Raw genomic sequence first — 5,000 nt, forward strand, 5'->3', positions numbered from 1 at the left:
GGACCCGCCGCGAAGACCGCTGCGCCCCCTCGACAAAACCCGGCCGGGAAATTAGAGCCGAGGGGTCGATTGCGCCCGCCCTTCTCTTGAAGACCTCGGGGAGTGGAGCAGTCGGTCGAGACCGCCGGTGGCTGGCCGGCGGCGACCGAGAGCAGTCCTCCCCTCTGCCCAAAGGAGGCCTTGGACCGCGGGACGCCCGCTCGAAGTCCGACGCTTAAGGACAGGTCACTCGTCCGCAAGATGGATTGCATCGAGTCAGAGACCGAAACGCCGCGCCGGGGTGCCGGGGAGGAGCCGTCTCACCTAGGCCCCGCCGTGAGACTAGCAACTCAACCCCATTCCGCGCAAACCCACGACGCGACGCCCCTCCGCCAGGATATAGGTGCCCCCACTTGCGCTCGCCCGCCCAAGACTTTTCGCCGGGAGGACCTGACTCAGTCCTCGACCAGGCTACTCGGGGCGGCTCGCTGGTTTAGCAGGGTATAGGGAACGACGGGCTCACACTGAAGGCGCCCGACCAACGTTCCAAGGGGGCTGCCGGGTCCCGCCGCCAAGCGGGTCGGCATGGGCGCTCCTGGCTCTCCGCCCGCGCTCCTCCGCGAAGGAGGAGCGATTGGCGCGAGAGCAACCGTCGGAGCGCCACCTTGTCGAGGCGGTAAGGAAGAGTGAGGGTCGGAGCGGGAGGCCGGGGGCACCAGAGCCCGCTCCTTGCCACGAGTTTGGTGTGAAGTCGACGACGCGAGCGCCTCGCTTCTTCGTTTCGGTAATGATCCTTCCGCAGGTTCACCTACGGAAACCTTGTTACGACTTTTACTTCCTCTAAATGGTCAAGTTTGATCGGCTTCTCGGCGCTCCTCCAGACCGTTGCCGGCCCGAGAGGGGCCGATCGACTGCCTCACTAAACCATTCAATCGGTAGTAGCGACGGGCGGTGTGTACAAAGGGCAGGGACGTAATCAACGCGCGCTGATGACACGCATCTACTGGGAATTCCTCGTTCATGGGAGATAATTGCAATCCCCGATCCCTAGCACGAAGGCGGTTCAGCAGGTTACCCGCACCTTTCGGCGAAGGCGAAAGACTCGCTGATGCCTTCATTGTAGCGCGCGTGCGGCCCCGGACATCTAAGGGCATCACAGACCTGTTATTGCTCCATCTCGTCCGGCTTACTGCCGGCTGTCCCTCTAAGAAGTTGCGGCCGATCGCGCGGGATCGCCGAACTAGTTAGCATGCCAGAGTCTCGTTCGTTATCGGGATTAGCCAGACAAATCGCTCCACCAACTAAGAACGGCCATGCACCACCACCCACAGAATCAAGAAAGAGCTCTCAATCTGTCAATCCTTACTGTGTCCGGGCCGGGTGAGTTTCCCCGTGTTGAGTCAAATTAAGCCGCAGGCTCCACTCCTGGTGGTGCCCTTCCGTCAATTCCTTTAAGTTCCAGCTTTGCAACCATACTTCCCCCGGAACCCGAAAACTCAGGTTTCCCGGGAGCTGCCCATCGGGTCATCGAAGTAACGCCGGCGGATCGCTGGTTGGCATCGTTTATGGTTGTGACTAGGGCGGTATCTGATCGCCTTCGCGCCCACAACTTTCGTTCTTGATCAATGAAAACATTCTTGGCAAATGCTTTCGCAGTGGTTCGTCTTGCGGCGATCCAAGAATTTCACCTCTCCCGCCGCAATACGAATGCCCCCGTCCGTCCCTCTTGATCATTACCTCACGTTCCGAAAACCAACGAAATAGAACCGAGGTCCTATTCCATTATTCCATGCACCACTATTCAGGCGCCAGGCCTGCTTTGAACACTCTAATTTTTTCAAAGTAAACGCTCCGGCACCCCGAGGCACTCAGTTAAGAGCACCAAGGAGAATCCGGCGGGGAGGGCCGGGACGAGCAGTGACACGCCTCGCGGCGGACCGCAAGCCCGGTCCCAAGATCCAACTACGAGCTTTTTAACCGCAACAACTTTAATATACGCTATTGGAGCTGGAATTACCGCGGCTGCTGGCACCAGACTTGCCCTCCAATAGATCCTCGTTAAAGGATTTAAAGTGTACCCATTCCAATTACGGGGCCTCGAAAGAGTCCCGTATTGTTATTTTTCGTCACTACCTCCCCGAGTCGGGAGTGGGTAATTTGCGCGCCTGCTGCCTTCCTTGGATGTGGTAGCCGTTTCTCAGGCTCCCTCTCCGGAACCGAACCCTGATTCCCCGTCACCCGTTGCCACCATGGTAGGCACAGAACCTACCATCGAAAGTTGATAGGGCAGACATTCGAATGATCTGTCGCCGGTGCGAAGACCGTGCGATCGGCTGGGTTATCCAGAGTCACCAAAGGGACCGGGGCGAACCCCGGGTCGGTCTTGGTCTGATAAATGCACGCCAGACCGTGAGGTCGGCGCTTCTTCCGCATGTATTAGCTCTAGAATTACCACAGTTATCCATGTAGGATGTGACGATCAAAGGAACCATAACTGATTTAATGAGCCATTCGCAGTTTCACTGGGACAGTTTAAACTTGCACGTGCATGGCTTAATCTTTGAGACAAGCATATGACTACTGGCAGGATCAACCAGGTAGCGAGGACGCCGAGGCGGCGAAAGAGCGGTCGCCGCCGGGAGAGGACCGCCGCGGCCGCGGGGCAGCGCGGGAAGACCCGCAACTGCCGCCGCCGCCACACGGTCCCGCTCGACCGGAGCGCCGAGCGCCGCCGAGTCCGTCGCTGCCGTGAGGTGGGAACGCGCCGTGGAGATGGCCGCGAACCCTCGGGAGCCTGAGCGCAGAACTCCCGGCCACACCTGACCGTTGCTTCCCTTCAACGCCCGAGCCGTCCCGTCAGGAACGGTCCCGCACTCTCACGACCGGACGCGTCCGCCGGCAAGGCGGACGGCCGGGTCTCGAACCGCCGAGTCCGCAAGGCGTACTCGCACGCAGACGGAAGGGGCGAGCCGTCGCCGTTGGGTCCGCCGCCGCAGCGGCGGGACCCGGGCTGCCCTCCGCGGAGGGCCTGCCCCGGCGCTGGTTCCGGACGCCCGTCGGCACGCCCGTCCTCGCCCGCAGGAGCGGAGGAGCGGGCGCCTTCCAAGCCGGTTGTCGACCTCCGGCTGCCCTCGCGGGGAGTGGCAGCCTGGTCGGCGGGGTTAGCAAAACGACTGGCGAGAGAGTGTGCGATTGCTCGCCGTCGATTCCCGAGCTAGTCAAAAAACGACCACTCTCTCAAGGTAGGTTGAGCGACCCACGACATGGTCAGACACCCTACAGAGCACTTTTTTGAAAAACCACCGCAAGTCGGCCACGGGGTAGGCTTCGGGGGCAACGGGAGACCGGCCCCGCCGGCCGGGGGAGACCCGTCCCGGTCGACCCCGTTGCTCGGCCGCCCGCTCCACCCCCGCCTCCCCGGGCCCCGCCCCACACCGGACGGACCCTGCTCGCTCGCCCGGCGGGCCCGGGGCGCCCTCCGGGGCGGTCGGAGTCGGGCGGGGCGGGGCGCTCACTCCCCCCGCCGACACCCGCCCAGGCGCCCGGTGCCAAGTCCGATGGAGCCGGCCGACGGGGCAAAGTCACCGGACGACCCCGTCTTTTCTCCACGCAGGGGTCTGGCCCGTGCCGCGCCGGCCCCGTCCGCACCCTCCCGGACCCGCTGGCCCCCAGCCGCCGTCCGCTACGGGCTCTGGAAGAGTTGCCTAGTCAAAAAACGACCACTCCTCTCAAGGTAGGATCGGCGACCTACACCTTGGTCAGACACCCTGGCGAAATCCGAAAGTCGGGGCAGGCCGGAAAGTCGCATGCCGTCGTGTAGCAGGCGGCCTCGGGAGCGGGGAAACACCAAACGCGGTCCGCCCGGCGGCTTCCTTCGGCCGTCAGCGCCGGCCGACCCGGCCGCCAATGCTTAAGAGATGGTGGGCTACATAGGAGCGACCTGAAGAGTCGGGCTTTGTCACAGGATCGGAGTGAGTCCCCGCAGCTCTTGCGGCCCTTCTCGCGAAATCGGAGTGAGTCACCAAAGCTCTTGCGGGCTTTCTCCAAAGATCGGAGTCAGCGACGGAAGGTCTTGACGGGCTTTCTCCAAGGATCGGAGTCAGCGACCGAAGGTCTTAACGGGCTTTCTCCAAGGATCGGAGTCAGCGACCGAAGGTCTTAACGGGCTTTCTCGCAGGATCGGAGTCAGCGACCGAAGGTCTTTACGGGCTTTCTCCAAAGATCGGAGTCAGCGACCGAAGGTCTTAACGGGCTTTCTCCAAGGATCGGAGTCAGCGACCGAAGGTCTTAACGGGCTTTCTCCAAGGATCGGAGTCAGCGACCGAAGGTCTTAACGGGCTTTCTCCAAGGATCGGAGTCAGCGACCAAAGGTCTTAACGGGCTTTCTCGCAGGATCGGAGTCAGCGACCGAAGGTCTTTACGGGCTTTCTCCAAGGATCGGAGTCAGCGACCGAAGGTCTTAACGGGCTTTCTCGCAGGATCGGAGTCAGCGACCGAAGGTCTTTACGGGCTTTCTCCAAAGATCGGAGTCAGCGACCGAAGGTCTTAACGGGCTTTCTCCAAGGATCGGAGTCAGCGACCGAAGGTCTTAACGGGCTTTCTCCAAGGATCGGAGTCAGCGACCGAAGGTCTTAACGGGCTTTCTCCAAGGATCGGAGTCAGCGACCAAAGGTCTTAACGGGCTTTCTCGCAGGATCGGAGTCAGCGACCGAAGGTCTTTACGGGCTTTCTCCAAGGATCGGAGTCAGCGACCGAAGGTCTTTACGGGCTTTCTCCAAGGATCGGAGTCAGCGACCGAAGGTCTTAACGGGCTTTCTCCAAGGATCGGAGTCAGCGACCAAAGGTCTTAACGGGCTTTCTCGCAGGATCGGAGTCAGCGACCGAAGGTCTTTACGGGCTTTCTCCAAGGATCGGAGTCAGCGACCGAAGGTCTTAACGGGCTTTCTCGCAGGATCGGAGTCAGCGACCGAAGGTCTTTACGGGCTTTCTCCAAAGATCGGAGTCAGCGACCGAAGGTCTTA

General features: G+C 61.3%; 1 non-coding gene across 1 annotated transcript; it reads right to left on the reverse strand.

The window, feature by feature from the left end:
• Nucleotides 1–764: 764 nt before the first annotated feature.
• Nucleotides 765–2,579, reverse strand: LOC136441061 (small subunit ribosomal RNA). Its single transcript, XR_010756781.1, has one exon. It is a non-coding gene; the product is annotated as a small subunit ribosomal RNA (ribosomal RNA).
• Nucleotides 2,580–5,000: the final 2,421 nt, after the last annotated feature.

Source organism: Branchiostoma lanceolatum, chromosome 8, assembly GCF_035083965.1.
Source record: "Branchiostoma lanceolatum isolate klBraLanc5 chromosome 8, klBraLanc5.hap2, whole genome shotgun sequence".
NCBI classification, from domain to species: domain Eukaryota; kingdom Metazoa; phylum Chordata; class Leptocardii; order Amphioxiformes; family Branchiostomatidae; genus Branchiostoma; species Branchiostoma lanceolatum.